A 20,480-nucleotide genomic window follows, 5' to 3' on the forward strand; every position below is an offset into this window, starting at 1 on the left:
TGTGCCGCGTCAACCATATGGCTGGTGGGCATGCACCTTCCTTCCCAAGCCTCCGTGGAAGGAGAGCGATCCCTGCAGAGGCTTGGGAAAAGGCAGTGGCGTAGCGTGGGTTGTCAGCACCCGGGGCAAGGCAAGTAATTTGCGCCCCCTAACCCGTGGATTTGCGCCCCCTAACCCGTGGATTTGCGCCCCCTAACCCTAACCCCCAGATGTTGCGCCCGGTGCAGCCGCCCCCCCGCCCCCCCCACGCTACGCCACTGGGAAAAGGTGACAACTCTGGGAAACGGGGGGCAGTGGTGTAGCGTGGGTTGTCAGCACCCGGGGCAAGGCAAGTAATTTGCGCCCCCTAACCCGTGGATTTGCGCCCCCTAACCCGTGGATTTGCGCCCCCTAACCCATGGATTTGCCCTAACCCCAGATGTTGCACCCGGTGCGGCCCGCCCCCCCTGCACCCCCCACGCTACGCCACTGACCGGGGGGGGCGTGTCTTTGCACCATGGCACCGGATATGCTTAAGACAGCCCTGGATGTCCTCCTTCTCCACGCCAAAATGCAAACCCTTTAAAAGAAATGTTTCTTCTTGGTTCTGGGTCTCTCTTGCCTCCTTGCTAGGAGGCGAGGGAATTCTGTTGCAACAGAAAAATAAAGATCTGCCTTTTTTCCACTGCATCCTGCCTCCATCCATTCATCTCTAACCAATCATGGACTTAGGGAACTCAGTCCCTTGGGGAGCTGGGCAGCAAAAGCCAGCCACCCCTGTTTTTGTATATCAAAAGGAACAACAACAATCCCAAAGCACTTTCTCACTTTGCAGGCTGCTTCTGGTCTGATAGGAAAAGAAACTCTTTTTCTTCTTCTCTCTCAAGGGAGAATTTGTGGATATCCAATGAACGCTGGGAGATTCAAGACAGAGAAAAGAAAGCACTTTTTTTATACAGTGCATAAACCATAGAACTTGCTTCCACAAGGAAGCAACGATAGCCACCGAGTCGGAAGGCTTTAAAAGAGGATTGGACAAATTAATGGAGGAGGAGAGGGCTATGGGTGGTGTCACGGCCTGGGACTCGGGCTCGGGCTCGGAGCCAGAGGAGTCTCAGTCTGCACCAGATCCTTTGCCTCAGGCATCATCTGAACCGAGTCTGGGGCCTAATTCTGAAGAGTCCCAGTCTGCACAGGTTCCCCTGCAACAAACACCAGCTGGGCCGAGTCCGGGGCCTGAGGCTGCCCTGGCTCCAGATGCGGGGTTTACCTCGTTGCCTTCAGCTGGGCCATCACTTACAGCTGCTCCACTACCGGTTGGGTCAGGGGAGGCTGAGGTGGCCTCTGGGTCTAGCAACCCACCCACATCTCCCGAGCTGCAGAGACTAAGGTCTGAGAGAAGGAGAGACCTGAGCACTCGCAGGTCGAGTGCTTGCCTTCGGGCGAAACAGGGAGGTGAGTCACCGGGGGATCAGGACCAGCCGTTACCCCAACAAAGATAAAAGGCTGTCGGACCCCACTCCAGGTTGCGGGAGCAACATTGCTGTATGCCAGATCCTGCCCCTGTCCTTGCCTGGTCTCCTGCCTTGACCCTGCCAGACCGACTCCTAGTGGAACCGTCGGATTCTGGACCAGACCTGGACCGCGGTTCTCGGGTTACCCCCGGGCCCAGCACAGGTGGCTAATAACCACATTTGGTTATGCTCTGCCTACCCACTCCGAGGCAGCAATGCTTCTGAAAATACCAGTTGCTGGAAAACACAGGAAGGGAGAGTCCTCTTGAGATCGAATCTTGCTTATGGGATTCCCATAAAGGGCATGAGGATGCTGGACTAGATGGGCAATTGGCCTGATCCACCAGGGTCTTCTTAACGTCCTTATGAGTTGCAGTCCATTTGGAATTCAAACACCTGTTGATTCTATTCTCCATTTCACCCCAACGCCTTGAGAAAGACCTACAATACAGTGGACATCCGGGTTGTGAATGTGATCTGTGCAGGATCCACGTTCACAACCTGCAGCGTTAGCAGCCCGCAGTGGCGCATGCGCGGGTTTGATTCGGCGCCTCTGCTCATGTGCAAAGCGTGATTTAGCACCTCTGCGCATGTGCAACCGCTGAAACCCAGAAGTAACCTGTTCCGGTACTTCCTGGTTTCGGCAGTCCGCAACCCGAAGAAACGCAACCTGAAGCGTCTGTAACCCGAGGTATGACTGTACAGCTGTTTTCCTCCCGGTTCAAATACAGTGGTACCTCAGGATGTGAACAGGATCCGTTCCGGAGCCCCGTTCGCATCCTGAAGCGAATGCAACCCGCAATTGCGTGTCTGCGCGTGCGCGGGTCGCGATTCGCCGCTTCCACGCATGCGCATGACATCATTTTTACCGTCTGCACATGCACGAGCAGCGAAACCCGGAAGTAACGCATTCTGTTACATCCTGGTCGCCGCGGAGCGCAACCCAAAAGCGCTCAACAACTTCAACCCGAGGTATTACTGTAGATGACACGTGAGCACCAGTCCTTCCCGGAAGTGGGAAAGACACAATCATGTCTCGAGCGACAAAACAACAAAATAAAATTGCACGAGATGTGGTAGAAGCAGGAGGCCAATGTGACTGCAACGGCCTCATGTGATATTCCCCAAATAGACAGCTGAAGACGTCCATTTCTGTTAACTTCCTCCCATCCTATTGCTCATTTTCCACCTGGCATGCTAGAGTTGTCCCTCCCTGCCTCTGTCAAGGACTCCATTCACATTCCGAAAAGATATTGTTGCACATCAGCCCAACCTTTGAGTGGCAAGAGACTCCCAAGGCTTCCTGCACTTACCCAGGGTTCAGTTTCCTTGGGATGAAGGTCCACGGAGACTGTGGTGTCTTCAGGATATACCTTCTACCCCCACAGATACAGGATCCCAAAAATCGGGAGGGACTCAGGGCATCATCCAAACAGACCCCCACCCACCCACAACAATATTTGGAAGGGTCCGGCATTCAGATGGCTGAGAAGACTGCCAAAAATATAACCTGTTTCCTAGACGCAAACCTAAAACCGTGCTTGGTGAGCAGTTAAAGAGATGCTTAAGACTAATCCAGATTTGCCATCACCAAATTCTGAGGCAAAATAATGCTCACTGAATTTGAGGGTTTTCATATCAAGCCTAGCACAGGTCTCCTGATCAAAGGCCTTCTGATTGACTGCGATGTTTTCACCACCACAATGGCTTAAAATTCAGAGCCAGTCTACCCTTGATGCAAAACAAAGTGGTAGACCAAACCACAGAATTATGGACCGCACAGCTTTAGGTTGAAACTGGAGAGGGCACATTTTTAATGTTCCCTGCCTGGAGAAATCTAGCACAGCAGGGAGAAAGGTTTCATGCGTCCCTCTCCCTGACTTGCTACTTTATATACTGACACAACCTTGATGGCAGAAGGTGAGGAGGAATTAAAGAACCTTTTAATGAGAGTGAAAGAGGAGAGCGCAAAATATGATCTGAAGCTCAACATCAAAAAAACGAAGATCATGGCCACTGGGCCCATCACCTCCTGGCAATAGAAGGGGAAGAAATGGAGGCAGTGAGAGATTTTACTTTCTTGGGCTCCATGATCACTGCAGATGGTGACAGCAGTCACGAAATTAAAAGATGCCTGCTTCTTGGGAGAAAAGCAATGGCAAACCTAGACAGCATCTTAAAAAACAGAGACATCACCTTGCCAACAAAGGTCCATATAGTTAAAGCTATGGTTTTCCCAGTAGTGATGTATGGAAGTGAGAGCTGGACCATAAAGAAGGCTGATGGCCGAAGAATTGATGCTTTTGAATTCTGGTGCTGGAGGAGACTCTTGAGAGTCCCGTGGATCAAACCTCTCCATTCTTAAGGAAATCAGCCCTGAGTGCTCACTGGAAGGACAGATTGTAAAGCTGAGGCTCCAATACTTTGGCCACCTCATGAGAAGAGAAGACTCCCTGGAAAAGACCCTGATGTTGGGAAAGATGGAGGGCACAAGGAGAAGGGGACGACAGAGGATGAGATGGTTGGACAGTGTTCTCGAAGCTACCAGCATGAGTTTGACCAAACTGCGGGAGGCAGTGGAAGACAGGAGTGCCTGGCTTGCTCTGGTCCAGGGGGTAGCGAAGAGTCGGACACAACTAAATGACTAAACAACAACATACTGAAGTGAGATGGTTGGTGTGTTTGTGTGCGTGTGTGTGTGTGTTTTAAAAAATAAATCTCATGAGGAGCATCTGAATAAATGAGTCACCACTTGAGAAGCGCATAATTCAGAGGACTGCTCATTCTATCTCTCTACAGACAGAGCAACCAAAATGGCAAGGACCCACTGCCCCAGATCCTCTATCTGACCCCAGCCATGGACCAGTATGTTTCTCCCATTCTTCCTTCCATCCCAATTTCCCATTTGGTACCAGCAATCTGTCACAGCTCTCTAAGCCCTAGAGTCTGTTTATCTTTCAAGATACAATACAGACTTCTCTGTTTGTTTTCCAAAGTCATTACTTTCCAGAATGGAGATAAGGATGTGTGCAGAGTTTGGGAGTGGGAGAGGCTTTTGTGAACTTAGCATCGCTGTCTCTGCTCAAAAGATATCTGGAACAGAGGGGGAAGAAAAGAAAAACAGGACCAAAATCCAGGGTTCTGAGGTCAAGATGAGACTTCACTGTAATGACAGGGCAACACCCTGACCACTGCAGCCTATTATTATTATTATTTATTATTATTATTATTATTATTATTATTATTATTATTATTATTAGCCACCCATCTGACTGGGTTGCCCCAACCACTCTGGGTGGCTCCAAACAAAATATTAAAGCCCATGCACTAGTAAACTTGAGGCTCGATTACTGCAGTGGTTTCTACATTGGGCTGCTTTTGGGCCTGGTTTGGAAGCTCCAGGCAGTGTAGAATATAGGTGCCAGTTTGCTGGTGGGAACATCTGCTCAAGAACACAGGACACCATTCTTAATGCCTCTATACTGGCTGCCCATCTACTACAGAGCTAGGTTTGAGTTCCTTGTACAGTGGTACCTTGGTTTTAAAATGTAATCTGTTCTGGAAGTCCGTTCGATTTCCGAAACATTCGAAAAGCAAGACGCATCTTCCGATTGGCACAGGCGCCCTGGAAACAATAGCCGACAGCCACATCAGACGTTCGGCTTCCGAAAAACGTTCAAAAACCGGAACACTTACTTCCGGGTTTTTGCCGTTCGGGAGCCAAAATGTTCGAGTACCAAGGCATTTGAGAACCAAGGTTCCACTGTATTAATTTATGAAGCCCTGAACAACTTAGGTCCAGGGTACCCTAGGGATATCCCGAACCCTTCTATCCCAGCTTGCTCACTAAAATCACCTGCGGGAGTGTCGCTGGCCGTTCCCCAAGTCTTTTTAAAAGGTGACATGAAAGAAGTTTATCAAATTAAGCCTGGCATGGAGAAAGGGGATACAGAGATGTTTCCCTTCCTCTCTCACTGGAACTTTTGGACATCCAATGAACTGAATGATTCCGGACGGATGAAAGAGATTTCCAACCGTTTCCCAGTCCCGATTTAGTAGCCCTCAGTAGCAAGCAACTGGCTGGGAGCGGCAATTTCCTCCTCAATAAATTTCCTCCAAGCCGGCCGTTAATTAAAACCTTTCGATGCTGATCTCATCAGCCCAGCTCAGCACTCCCTGCAGACGGCTCATACATTTTAATGGGAGGTGCCTGCCACTCTGGGTTTGTTCAGAGAGAGAAGTGGACTCTGTGAAATTCTTGGGTTGCAAAGCATGGGGAGGTGGATTCTCCCACCCTACACCATGATCTCTTGGCTGCTGCACAAGAGCTGGAGAGATCAGCACTCTGGTTTTTCCAAGTGGCTTTCCCTTGCAATGGCTAGGCTGGGGTCCAGCTGAAAGTGGTTCTTAGCTGGTGCTGCTGTTTGCTGCCTCCCAGTACAGACAGATAATAATAATAATAATAATAATAATAATAATAATAATAATAATAATAATTTATTTATTATTTATACCCCGCCCATCTGGCTGAGTCTCCCCAGCCACTCTGGGTGGCTCCCAATCAAATGTTAAAAACAGTACAGCGTTAAATATTAAAAACTTCCCTGAACAGGGCTGCCTTCAGATGTCTTTTGAAGGTAGGATAGCTGCTTATTTCCTTCACATCTGAAGGAAGGGTGTTCCACAGGGTGGGCGCCACCACCAAGAAGGCCCTCTGTCTGGTTCCCTGTAACCTCACTTCTCGCAATGAGGGAACTGCCAGAAGGCCCTCGGCGCTGGATCTCAGTGTCTGGGCTGAACGATGGGGGTGGAGATGCTCTTTCAGGTATATCATTTTTGCAGGTGTTCAATTGTAAGTCCACCTCATCCTGTTCCTGCATCATTCTGTGTTGGGTCTGCGGAAAAGTCCTCAGTGCATAGCACAAGGATGAAAGAATGAGGAAATCCCAACGAAAGAACAGTGGCAAGAGAAATTGATGACTTATGCAGAACTGGCTAAACTGACATACAAACTGCGAGACAAGGACAACTGTGACTTTAAGGCAGAATGGGAGCTTTTTACAAATTATTTAAATAGACAACAAAATGAACTGGACTCCTTGGCAGGGTTTGAATAAACACACACAAATTTATTGGTCGATAACATGATAGATAGATAATGTAAGGATGTGTACAAGTTTATAACATGCAGAGAACAACATGTGCTGAGAAATCAGAGAGAGGAGCTGAGGGAGGTATTTGGGGGGGGAGGGTTGGATGGAGGGATGGGAAAAACGGGGGGAAATGCTGAATATGATATGTTGTGAAAATGTGGTTTTGTAGGAATTGTTAATAAAAAGAAAAAAGAAAAAGTCCCCAGGGCAACAACAGCCACAAAGAGGGAGAGGAGAGGAGGCTTGTTGTTGTTTAGTCGTTCAGTCGTGTCCGACTCTTCGTGACCCCCTGGACCAGAGCATGCCAGGCCCTCCTGTCTTCCACTGCCTCCCACAGTTTGGTCAAACTCATGTTCGTAGCTTCGAGAACACTGTCCAACCATCTCGTCCTCTGTCGTCCCCTTCTCCTTGCGCCCTCAATCTTTCCCAGCAGCAGGGTCTTTTCCAGGGAGTCTTCTCTTCTCATGAGGTGGCCAAAGTATTGGAGCCTCAGCTTCACGATCTGTCCTTCCAGCCACAAAGAAAGAGAGGAGAGGAGGCAGGTGTGTATTTTTGCTCCCTACACATGTCCCTTTGACTCAGCAATACCAGACACGCCCTTGGAAAGGAACATCTTTCATTCCGGTATGTTTTGTACCTCAGAAGAACACTTGATGGAGAGTTCAGGCTTTTCTTTTGCCACTCTAGAGGGGAGGTCCCGAAACCAACGGATTTAAACAGCCAGAAAGGAGAGTCTGATTAAACATTTGAAAGAACTTTCTGGCAACGAGAGCTGTTCAAGAGGGGAATGGGCTCCCTCAGAAGGTGGTGGGCTCTTCTTCCTTGGAGGCCTTTAAGCAGAAGTTGGATGGCCACCTGTCAGGGGTGCTTTAGCTGAGATTCCTGTGTTGCAGGTGTGTTGGGCTAGATGACCCTCAAGGTCCCTTCCATGATTCTGTGGTTTCCTCCAGGCAGCTCTGCCATACATTTTTAACTGCCGGCATCTGCCAAGCACTTTCCAAGCCCCGACTTGCCAGCTGGAAAGATAGAGGGTGACAAAACGTTGTTTCATGCTTCCCTTGATAAATGCCAGAGAGGGCTTTGCACACTGGCATGCACACAGATGGAGAGAAAATCTCCTGCTCCCACTCCGCTGCTCCTATCTCTGGAGATTTTCAATCAGAAAAGGGTCTGTTTTTCACCTGAAGTGTGGGTCGCGTTGCACACAGATTCAATTCCAAGCCTTCCCTCTGTAAGTCTGCGTTAGGCTGCTTCTCCAGGGACAGAGGGCGGTCGTGGAAGGAGGCAAAGGTGGCTTGATGCTGACAGGTGTGTCAAAGATGGGGCAACAGAGGAATGGAAGGGACAGGGAATGCTGTGACTAGAGCACAGACTGAGCCAATACATTGAGGTGTAGTGGTTACAGCATCAGACCTCGACCTGGGAGAGACCTGGGTTCAAATTCCAACTTGCCCACGAAGCTCACTGGGTGACCATAGTCCAGTCACAGCCTCTCTGCCTAACCTACTCCAGAGGGTTGTTGTGGAGATTTCATGAGGAGGGGTAGAACCATGTACAGTGGTACCTCAGGTTAAGTACATAATTCGTTCCGGAGGTCCGTTCTTAACCTGAAACTGTTCTTAACCTGAAGCACCACTTTAGCTAATGGGGCCTCCCGCTGCTGCTGCACCGCCGGAGCACAATTTCTGTTCTCATCCTGAAGCAAAGTTCACAACCCAAGGTGCTATTTCTGGGTTAATGGAGTCTGTAACCTGAAGCGTATGTAACCTGAAGCGTATGTAACCTGAGAGACCACTGTATTTGAAGATGGCTATCACATCACCTCTTGGGGCTTATCCATGTTTACCTGTCCTTTATGCTTTCCTTGCATTGTTCCCACTTTCCCCATGAAAACCCACTCTCTAAAGCTGAATTGGAGCAAATGGCAATCCTCCGAAAACCCAAATTGCCATTTGTTGCACTTCAGCTTTAAAGAGCAGGTTTTTGCAAGGAGAGCTCTGGGGTGCAGGGCTTCTCATGGAGCTACATGGAGCTTTAAAGTAAGGACCTGTGCCTGGAAAGAAGGGCAAAAGGTAAGGGTGGCTAAGCCCTCAGTCTTCTCTTCTCTAGGCTAAATGCAAGCTGTTGGGTGGTGGTGGTGCAAAGTCTGGTGTTTGAGATGCACTCTTTCCATGCATGGGAATCCATTTGCTCCTTTGCATGTCTCTGAGCTTCGATTGCTACTTCCCCACAAAAGGCAGACATTTAGAAGGTGGCAGGTCGAAGGCAGATCTTTGGCACTGCACTCCATGCAGAAACCAGCAGGTTTTTTTATTGGCCTCTTTTACCATCTGCGGAGTGGAGGCAATGCTTAAATTAATAGCAGCCAATATAGCAAAATGACAGAAGATGAAGGGAATGTCAGAAACCTCTGGAGCAGGCTGGGCTCCTTCTTTGCTCTTATCCACTGTCTGCAGTGCGTGTTCAAAAAAAAAAGGTCTTCGCTAAGGACATCTCCTGCAGTATCAAGCTGAGAATGCATCCAATGGGGGGAAATAAATCCCTGATGATTCTTATATTGTCCACTGCTCAGGAAATAAGTCTTGCGCTGGAATTGGAGAACATGCTGAGTTCATTTTCACAGATGATCTGGTTCGGGTTCTCCTTTCATGTGGGGGTGTCCACCCATGTACAGCTTTCTCTGTGGATGTCGGGACAAAGTGTTCTGGTTCCATGATGATCTAAGCCAGGACTGAGGAACTTGTGGACCTCCAGATGTTAAAAACAAAATAAAATTACACATCACTTGGGAAGAAAGGCAAACTAATGCCAGTGTACTGGAAGAAGCAAAGATCACCAGTGTTGAAGCAATGATTTTTCAACATCAACTTCGTTGGACTGTTGTGTGCGTGCCTGATTATCATCTTCCAAAGCAACTACTCTTATTCCGAACTTAAAAATGGAAAGCGTAATGCTGGTGGTCAACAAAAGAGGTTTAAAGACTCTCCCAAGGAAAATCTTTAAAAATGTAGGATGAACACCGACAATTGGGGAACACTGGCCTGCGAGTGCTCCAGTTGGAGAACAGCCTTTACCAAAGGTGTCATGGGCTTTGAAGACACTCAAACTCAGGATGCAAGGGAGAAATGTGCTAAGAGGAAGGCACGTTTCGCAAACCCTCACCGTGATCAACTCCTGTCTGGAAACCTCTTACGGACTCACTGTTAAAATTGTGTTTATGGAAGACTCTTACTACGAGTGATCGCAGAAGAAGAAGAAGAAGAAGAGGAGGAGGAGGAGGAGGAGGAGGAGGAAGAAGAAGAGGCCTTACAGCTCTCTTCATCCCTCACCATTGGCCATGCTGCCTGGGGCTGATGGGGTCCAGCAAGATTAGGAGGGCCAGAGTTTTCACCGCAATCTAAATTCAGGGTGAGCTGGTATTGGCAGGTTCAGCCAGTGGCGTAGCGTGGGTTGTCAGCACCCGGGGCAAGGCAAGTAATTTGCGCCCCCTAACCCGTGGATTTGTGCCCCCTAACCCGTGGATTTGCCCTAACCCCAGATGTTGCGCCCGGTGCGGCCGGCCCCCCTGCACCCCCCACGCTACGCCACTGGGTTCAGCACTGGGAACCCCCTTCCCCCCCAAAAAAAACCTCCCAACAACTACTAATGAAGAGTTGATGTCCTTGTGAATTAACTATTTCTAGAGCCAACTTGACTCAGGTGGCGCTGTGGGTTAAACCACAGAGCCTAGGGCTTGCCAATCAGAAGGTCGGCAGTTTGAATCCCCGTGATGTTCCCGTTGCTCGGTCCCTGCTCCTGCCAACCTAGCAGTTCGAAAGCTAGGGAGAAGAAAGCTTCCAGCGGGAAGGTAAACGGCGTTTCCGTGCGCTGCTCTGGTTCGCCAGAAGCGGCTTAGTCATGCTGGCCACATGACCCGGAAGCTGTACGCCGGCTCCCTCGGCCAATAAAGCGAGATGAGCGCCGCAACCCCAGAGTCAGCCATGACTGGACCTAACAGTCAGAGTTCCCTTTACCTTTACCTAGAGTCAACTTGGCTGCAGGATTTAGGGCACGTCGATGCAGAATTTTTGGCACTACCATCTGCCATTGGAAGAAAAGGGCCTGTTCTGCCATGATCTTTCTGTTAACTGCCTGCTCAGTACAAATGCAGCACACATTTTGAGTAGGTGGCTGAGAGGAGAAGGAGGACACACAAAAGGTCGCAGATGTTCTTCATCCCAAAAATCTTGTGTCCCCTCCCCGCCTTTGCCTAGCCTGCAAAAGGCTTGGCATGTGGAGAAGCTGGACCCTGGATCCATCCTGGGAAAGTTACGAAGCCAAAAGCATTTCCTTGGAGCGGCAAACAGACCCCAGTTAACAAACAGCTGCAACAGTCTCCACAGCTGGTTTGGACATATTGACCTTTAGAGAATAGACCCAGCCAGCCCTGATCACTCCTTTTGCTCCACACTGATGACCAGTGATGCACTCTTGCACCAAAAAGCCTTTAAATTTACAGATGGTGTAGACCTGACCTCTGTTTTATAGACCAGCCAGCATCACCTTCCAAGAAGGGAAACCATCAAATAACATGAGTGCCACTCTCTGGTTTCCATCTCACTGTGGTTTCCATCTCCCCCGATTTCTGTGCTGTGTAGGGACTGCCAATTAGCATCAGCCTGGCATCCACAATGGCTGATGATGCCCAGAGCCAGGGTGAGGGCAGCTCCCAGAACCAGTTCAAGACTAATGTCCTTCTGTTCCATCATCTTAAGTCTCCCACGGCAACTGCTAGTCATTGACTTCCTGAATATTGTGTTCCTAAGATGCCCATTTACGGGACACGGGTGGCGCTGTGGGTAAAACCTCAGTGCCTAGGACTTGCCGATCGTATGGTCGGCGATTCGAATCCCCATGGCGCGGTGAGCTCCCGTCTTCCGGTCCCAGCTCCTGCCCACCTAGCAGTTCAAAAGCACCCCTAAGTGCAAGTAGGTAAATAGGTACCGCTTTATAGCGGGAAGGTAAACGGCGTTTCCGTGTGCTGCGCTGGCTCGCCAGATGCAGCTTCGTCACGCTGGCCACGTGACCCGGAAGTGTCTTCGGACAGCGCTGGCTCCCGGCCTCTTAAGTGCGATGAGCGCACAACCCTAGAGTCGGACACGACTGGCCCGTACGGGCAGGGGCACCTTTACCTTTACCTTTAAGATGCCCATTATTCTGACCAGCCAGGTGTTCCATACTGAAAGCCTGCCATCCCGTAGGATGCTTGATGTTGCTACATAGAAAGTTAAGGATCAGACTCTTTCAGGCTGAAGCCTTTCATTTTTAAAGAAAGCTACAAAGCAAGCCGCCTTCTACCAACTCAGACCATTGCCCTATTTAGGCCAGTATTACCTGCACTGACTGGCAGCGGATGTCCAGGGTCTCAGGCACAGAGAGGCCTTTCCCATGACCTGCTTCTGGGTCCACTTTAATGGGAGATGCCAGGATTTGAAACTGGAACCTTCAGCACATAAAACAGGTTGTCACGGCCCCAGACCAGGACTCTGGAGGCAGAGTTCTCCAGCAATTCCTCTTTAGAGGAGGAAGAGATGGGTCCACTTCCTAATTTGCCACATATAGGTCTGGGGGCACCAGAAGCCGGCTTCCTTCCCTTCAGCCCCAATGAGACACCTCTGCTGCCAGACTCTTGGGGGACCAAGAGAGTCCCAGGAAGAGATTTCCACAGCTGAAAACACCATTACCATTACCTCAAGGGAACCAGTGGCTGTGAAAGAAAACACCAGTTCTTTAACTTGCCAGGGGGGTTTTTTAAAGAGGTGAGGCCTCCATACTTAGCCCTGCTATAAAACCCAGGTCTTGCTGAGGCAACTTGCATGCCTGACCTCAACTGCAAGAGTGCTATCCATGGTGCTGAACGCCCACTCTTCTTGCCTTCCAAGTAGTTGACCCATCACCTTCCTTGGCCCATCACCCCTTTGCCGTGGTGGGCATCCTTGCAGACCATTGCACAGCTGCTCTGCCCCCAGCTATGGTCCTACCCCGCTTGAAAGAGGTTTGAGAGGAGGCATCACTTCCTATAGGACGCGGGTGGCGCTGTGGGTTAAACCACAGAGCCTAGGACTTGCCGATCAGAAGGTCGGTGGTTCGAATCCCCGTGACGGGGTGAGCTCCCATTGCTCGGTCCCTGGCAACCTAGCAGTTCTAAAGCATGTCAAAGTGCAAGTAGATAAATAGGTACCACTCCAGCGGGAAGGTAAACGGCGTTTCCGTGTGCTGCTCTGGTTTGCCAGAAGCGGCTTAGTCATGCTGGCCACATGACCCGGAAGCTGTACGCCGGCTCCCTTGGCCAATAAAGCGGGATAAGCGCCGCAACCCCCGAGTTGGCCACAACTGGACCTAATGGTCAGGGGTCCCTTTACCTTTACCGTATAGGGTTGTGGGTCAGGCTGGATGATGCCTGGGTCCTTTCCAAGCCAATCCAGAAATGTTTCGAATCCAGCAGAAGAGGCTGCCAAACCAGTCATACCAGTTCCTTTGTTAAGGTAATGGCTTTGGCTGGCCAGTTAAGTTCTGCCATTTACTATATCCAAAGAGGCTGCTCTGTTGCCATAGAGACAAATGGGTGGGCCTTTTCCCGCCTCACCTGGCGGGATGCCACGTCATCCTAGGAAAGGAGCCAGAAAGGAGTTCTGTGTGTGTGTGTGAGAGTTTTGGCTGATTCTAGATGCTGGGGAGACAGAGGCATGTCTTGCTGTGTGCTAGACCCAAAGCTATGGCTTGGGGCTCCCCTGGAAAATTAATGGGGAGGTAAGAGCTCTTGCTGTGTGAATGCTGTACTCTTATGTTCAGGTTGTATATATATGCAAAAAATAATAATTAACAAGAACAAGTTTGTTTTCTCCTGCTCTGGAGCGTGGGACTCAAACCAATGGCTTCAAGTTGCAAGAAAGGAGATTATGACTAAACATCAGGAAGAACTTTCTGACCGTAAAAGCTGTTTAACAGTAGAATAGTCTCCCTTGGGAGGTTGCAGACTCCTTTTTTGGAGGTTTTTAAGAGCAGAGGAGGATGGCCATCTGTGCTGGATGCTTTAGCTGAGATTCCTGCATTGGACTAGATGAGTCGAACTCTACAATTCTATGGTTCTATGTACCGATGATGTGACCTTTGCTGTCATTGTGATATTCAGCTTATTTTTCAGCTGCTGTTTGGTTAACAGGGTTTTATAGATTGCAACTGCTTTATCAATGACTTGTTAACTATTCCACATGATTTATGCTGCATTTCTGATGTTGATGTTGTTTATTGTTTGTAAGCCCCCTTGAGATTCATTTGAATGAAAAGCAGCAGAAAATGCAATAAAATAATATCAATCAAAATAATATCAATCAAACCAGTGACCTTTATTCCAAAGACACTAATCTCTAGGAAACCCTGGAGTTGCGCGACACTTGGCAACTGGGCACACACGAAAATACATTTCTTTCATCCCACTGTCTCCTTCCATCGAGGCTTCGCAAACACTTTAAAAGTCAGGCAGACCTGTTTATCAGAATATCAAAAGCAGGAAAAGTATTCACACCCATCCCTCTTTCAAACCGTCTCCAGCTTTCTTGACAAAGTGGGCTTACTCTCTTGCGCAAGCCTTGACCCCCACAAAAGCCTTTAAAAATGCACAGCTGGTTGAAAACCAGGCTGCTTCCAACTCTTTCTTCCTTCATGTGTGTCTAAATCCTCCAGAGTCACAGGACTGAAATCCGAGCACAACATGTTGATGTTAAATGAGGAAACTCTCGTTTCCTCAATACCAGAGCCCTGATGAAAACGCTCCCTGAGAAATCTGCAAGAGGGAACTATGAACAGATGTCCTTTTAACTACGCAAACAAGGAGAGAATTGAAATCATCGCGGCAGCCAACCTTCCACAAATCTCTACACTTCCTTCATTTCCCCCCCTCCATTTGTTTTGCTTTCCTGGTCTAACCATTGCAAATACATTGTTTTCACTTCTGCAAAAGAAAATCCCCGCAAGCATTTTTTTTTCCTTCGTTCTTTCTTTCTTAACCTTTCCATCCCTTCACACTGAAATGTGAGGAGTCTTTTGTATTGCACAAAAGAAAAAAGGTCCTGGCCTTAAAGAAATTGGACTTTCACCAGGAAATAGCAGGGGGATTTCAGTAAGTCACGCCAAACCTCGCCTCAGTTTCCCTGTCTTTAGAGGGGGACTTTGAAGGAAATCTTTCAGAATAAATCCTGATAAAAAGAAAGAGATGTTGTGGGCTGATGGTTAACCTGTCTGGAAATTAGGTAAACAGCCTGTTCCATATTGAGTCACACTCTTCTCGAAGGAGCAAATTTGTAGCCTGGGGCTCCTCATCGATTCAGCACTATTACCACTGGCATGGAGTGTATTTTTCAGCTGGTACACCAGCTAAGAAAGGGACGCGGGTGACGCTGTGGGTTAAACCACAGAGCCTAGGGCTTGCCAATCAGAAGGTCGGCGGTTCAAATCCCCACGACGGGGTGAGCTCCCGTTGCTCGGTCCCTGCTCCTGCCAACCTAGCAGTTCAAAAGCACGTCAAAGTGCAAGTAGATAAATAGGTACCGCTCCGGCGGGAAGGTAAACGGCGTTTCCGTGCGCTGCTCTGGTTCGCCAGAAGCAGCTTAGTCCTGCTGGCCACATGACCCGGAAGCTGTACGCCGGCTCCCTCGGCCAATAAAGTGATATGAGCGCTGCAACCCCAGAGTCGGCAATGACTGGACCTAATGGTTTACCTTTACCTTACACCAGCTAAGGCTATTCCTGGACTGAGACGGCCTTGCCATAGCCTAGTAGCCTTCTAACTAGATTACTGTAATCCAATTTTCATGGGGCTGCCCTTGAAGACAGTATAGCTAATCAGCTTTGCAAGATCGACTATGTCCTCTGTTGGAAGACAGAGGAGAAATGTGACCTTGTTAATTCTCCTTGACCTCTCAGCGGCTTTCAGTACCATCAGCCATGGGATCCTTCTGGAGTGGCTGTCCAAGTTAGGGGTGCAGGGCCGGATTTAGGTTTTATGAGGCCCTAAGCTACTGAATGTAATGAGGCCCTTTATATGTCCAGCTGTCCTTTGTCAACAACAAATGGTCGCTGGTTTTTTTGTGTTGAATATATGCTATATGGTAATTTATGGACCTAATAGGTATCTAAAGCCATTTGTACATGTTGCCATGCAACCAGTCCATGCAGAACGTAGGCACCCTATATATAGGTAAAGGTAAAGGGACCCCTGACCATTAGGTCCAGTCGTGGCCAACTTGGGGGTTGCACGCTCATCTTGCTCTATAGGCCGAGGGAGCTGGCGTACAGCTTCTGGGTCATGTGACCAGATTGACTAAGCTGCTTCTGGCGAACCAGAAGCACGGAACAGCACACGGAAACGCCGTTGACCTTCCTGCCAGAGCGGTACCTATTTATCTACTTGCACTTTGACGTTCTTTTGAACTGCTAGGTTGGCAGGAGCTGGGACCGAGCAACGGGAGCTCACCCCGTCGCGGGGATTCAAACCGCTGACCTTCTGATCGGCAAGTCCTAGGCTCTGTAGTTTAACCCACAGCGCCACCCACATCCCACCCTATATATAGAAATGGGCAAACCAGTGATGTTTTAGGGAGCAGGCTAGCAGACGGGGCCCATTACTTACATCATAGGAGCCTACACAACACAAAACACTGTTGCTATATGTAGGTTTTATTTTATTTGTTTTTTTACTTATATTTTGGAAATGTACATCCAGGTTTGTTTTTTCTTTAAACTTTTTTGGGGCCCCCAAGAGAGTGGGGCCCTAAACTATAGCTTGTTTAGCTTATACGTAAATCCGGTACTGTAGGGGCGGGTAGCACCGCATCGCTTTGCAACGGTTCTGGTCCTACTTGGGTGGTTGTTTCCAGAGGGTGATGCTTGGGGATTGTTCTTTGACCCCATGGAGACTTCAGGGTTTGATTTTATTCCCTGTCATTATCCCTAAGCCTAACATCTACATGAAATGACTGAATGGGGTTATCCAGAGTTTTGGAATATGTTTAGGGAAGTTTTTAATATTTAATGCTATATTGTTTTTAATACTCGATTGTGAGCCGCCCAGAGTGGCTGGGGAAACTCAGCCAGATGGGCGGAGTATAAATAATTAATTATTATTATTATTTTGTCAGTAATATGCTGATGGGACACGGGTGACGCTGTGGGTTAAACCACAGAGCCTAGGGCTTGCCGATCAGAAGGTCGGCGGTTCAAATCCCCACGACGGGGTGAGCTCCCGTTGCTCGGTCCCTGCTCCTGCCAACCTAGCAGTTCAAAAGCACGTCAAAGTGCAAGTAGATAAATAGGTACCGCTCCGGCAGGAAGGTAAACGGCATTTCCGTGCACTGCTCTGGTTCGCCAGAAGCGGCTTAGTCATGCTGGCCACATGACCCGGAAGCTGTACGCCGGCTCCCTCGGCCAATAAAGCGAGATGAGCGCCGCAACCCCAGAGTCGGCCACGACTGGACCTAATGGTCAGGGGTCCCTTTACCTTTACCTTTACCTTTAATATGCTGATGACCCACAGCGGGGGGTTGGGAGGCCTTGGGAACGCTCCAGTTACCATCCATACAAGTGGCTTCTCAATGGCCAGGAACTTCTGATACAAAGTTCTCAAAGACTTCTCAACAAGAGAAAGACAATCCAGATAAAATGGGGCAGCAGCCGCAGCAGACCAGAAACTAAAGGACAGTAAACAAAACTTCTTTTGCTTTCATTTTTAACGAAGAAAGTGAATTTGTACATAACTGTAGTGAGTTTTAGGAAATAGTCCTCCCTTGCGACACTAGGGATGGAGCAGAAATTTGTTCAGAAATTTGCATCCTAACACAAAGTGACCTAATTCACATTTCCCAAACCAACACGCAAACCAAAAGGCAGCCATACACTTCTCCAAATTTTGCAATGCGGTTCTCCAAACAAAAACAAAAAAAGTGTACAAAATTTAAATCTGTTCCCTCACACCTCTTTCTTTCCGCTAACTTCCCATTTTTCATATGCACGTCTTTCGTATTGGCTTACATTAACATAATTTCTAACATTCATGTCTCAATTTATTTTCAGTTTTTCATTACACACACACACACCCCGCCTCCAAAAAAACATTGAGATTATGTGAATGGAAGCATTTATCTGAGCTTCTTCTTTTTTTTTAAGAATCATATTAAGAAAAAATTGCTTGCATTATTAAGCAAATTGCATAAAAAATATTACTAGAAATGTTCATGAATATCCGTACACATTCTTGTGTAGATTTTTGACATGAACTTTTGTGCAGACTTTTGACGTAATATGGGAGAAATAAGACACTGAGAGATACCAAAACAGACATTTTCATCCACACTACTTTTGAATCAAAATATCTAAATGGGCAAACATTCCGTTCAAGCTCATGGAAGTACAAGCTTTTGATATTTGAAGGACCTTTTCGTGAGGGGAAACGGTTGAGTGGGAGAGATGAAGAACTAATTTAGGAGTGCAAAGCATTATTTAAAGGGGTAAGCTGCAGTTGTGGTGATTTTGAATCACAAACCATCTGAGTTAAGTGAAGGGATTGGGTTACATGTTCCCGTTCCCCTCGTCCCCCCCAAAAAGAGAAAAAGAAAACCACTCTTCTCCTCAGCCAAAGTGCTGAGAAAAAACTTCAACCAGGAATATAAAAAAAGAAATATTTTCAAATATCTAAAGGGTTGTCTGTCACATGGAAGATGAAGCAAGCTTGTTTTTGTGCTACTCCAGAGGGGAGGACCTGAACTGATAGATTCAAATGACAAGAAGATTCTGATGAAACATTGGGAAGAACTTTCTGAGGGTAAGAACTAATCGACAGTGGAATGGACTTTGGAGATCTCTTCCTCCTTGGAGGTTTTTAAACAGAGGTCAGGGATTTTTTAAAGCTCTGTTTCCTGCTCTAGATGACCCTTCCAACTCAACAATTCCATGATTCTATGAAATTTGACAGCAGAGAGTCCTTGGATGGGTCCATCAGTCAATGCCAAAGGGACCAGTAATGAGAGGGTTGGATCTAGAAGTGATAGCATTGCCTACTAAGTGATAGCATTGCCTACTAAGTGATAGCATTGCCTACTAAGATGCTTTGCACACTGGCCTAGGACCTTTGGTCCATGTGACCTAGCATCGCCTTCTGCGGGACAAAACAGTTCTTCAAAATCATCCTCCTATTAGTTATAAAGGTAAAGGGACCCCTGACCATTAGGTCCAGTCGTGGCCGACTCTGGGGTTGCGGCGCTCATCTCGCTTTATTGGCCAAGGGAACCGGCGTACAGCTTCCGGGTCATGTGGCCAGCATGACTAAGCCGCTTCTGGCGAACCAGAGCAGCGCACGGAAACGCCGCTTACCTTCCTGCCGGAGTGGTACCTATTTATCTACTTGCACTTTGACGTGCTTTTCAACTGCTAGATTGGCAGGAGCAGGGACTGAGAAACAGGAGCTCACCCCGTCGTGGGGATTCGAACCACCAACCTTCTGATCAGCAAGTCCTAGGCTCTGTGGTTTAACCCACAGCACCACCAGCAAATGCCCAATGTTACCATTCTCTATAGCAGGGCTTGGCAAGGCTTACTAGGCATGGGCCGGATCACTGCCACGGAGATCCTCCGTGGGTCGGGCCGGTGCAGCGCGATGCCAGAAATCGCGTCTGCTCATGTCCACGGCACCGGAAATCGCTTCTGTGCATGCCCAGATGCTGAAAATTGCACCTGTGCAGAAGCAATTTTCGGCATCTGGGCATGCGCAGAAGCGATTTCCAGCATCTGGGCATACGCAGAAGTAATTTCCAGAGCCGCAGAAGGGAGTCCCTGCGCCACACTGCGCCGGTTTAGTGCAGCGCACAGGAACTCGTTCAGTGGGCGGCTCAGTTCGGGGGCAGCTCGGGGGCCGGTTAAACGGCCGCTGTGGGCCGCTTCTGGCCCATAGGCCACAGGTTGGGGACCCCTGCTCTATAGCCACCACTAAATAAAGTGTCTGTCTGTCACACAGAATTAGAAGTGACACTGAGGTTCTCTTTCTCTCCCTTTTGGACACCAACCCATCACTACCCCAATCTCTAGCTCCTGTGAGGCCACCAGGATCAGAATCAGGCCAGCCCATCATCACATGAATCCTAGAATAGATGGAGGTGAGATGGAAAATCAGCTTACCTACAGTGAGGAAAATGCCAGTCTCCTGGGTCCACCCTTCAGAGGAACTGATCCTGGGCTATATCAACAGCTGCTCAGAGTTGGCCAACTGCGTTTGAATGAAACCAGCATTTCTTATGAGGACTGCTGAAGTGGACGTGTGTTGTCTGGTGCCAAGAAATCAAGGTGTCCCTTTATTTAAGAGAGAGAGAAAAGCAGAGAGGGACTTTTGGATCTAGGCTGCAGAGGTTCCAGTCAAAAGCACCCTCCGCTGCTACTGGCATCTCAGTGAGGAAGTGGCTTTATTATTCTAAGAAACTGTGGTGAAGTCCTCCTTCCTTCCACAGCTGTCATGCAAAGTCAGCTGCATCAGCCATCGCAGGGATGTCGCCTCGCTTCTCCAAAAAGAGGCTATGGTCAGCATCTTTGCTGCCAGGGGCAAATTCTGGCCTTGTCAGGCAGCAAGCAGGGTTCTTTGGGTCACCAACCAGTTGTCCACACCAGAAGACACAGCCAATGTTTACACTGGGCAGGGGATTTAGGGCACAATATTCAACTTTCAGACTGGGAAAGGTTATGGGAAATTGATTTGAAAATCTCAGCATGTTGTACGCTGAAAGAAAACGGGATGAAAATGATGTACCGGTGGTAT

General features: G+C 48.5%; 2 protein-coding genes across 4 annotated transcripts in view; one reads left to right on the forward strand and one right to left on the reverse strand.

Moving 5' to 3' along the window:
• Positions 1-20,480, forward strand: part of LOC310769870 (uncharacterized protein) — a 177,017-nt gene that overhangs the window by 110,498 nt on the left and 46,039 nt on the right. The gene's annotated exons all lie outside the window — the stretch shown is intronic.
• Positions 1-20,480, reverse strand: part of CMKLR1 (chemerin chemokine-like receptor 1) — a 38,335-nt gene that overhangs the window by 9,875 nt on the left and 7,980 nt on the right. The window contains exon 2 of one of the 3 annotated variants that reach the window (XM_083629607.1): positions 19,854-20,020. The exons of 1 other annotated variant lie outside the window; for it this stretch is intronic. The gene's annotated coding sequence lies outside the window, so the exon portion shown is untranslated. Of the gene's footprint in view, positions 1-19,849; positions 20,021-20,480 lie in introns of all 3 variants that reach the window. One more of the 3 variants, XM_083629606.1, reaches the window with a different exon arrangement.

This window comes from Podarcis filfolensis (assembly GCF_964270895.1).
Source record: "Podarcis filfolensis genome assembly, chromosome: 8".
In the NCBI taxonomy this organism is placed as follows: Eukaryota; Metazoa; Chordata; class Lepidosauria; order Squamata; family Lacertidae; genus Podarcis; species Podarcis filfolensis.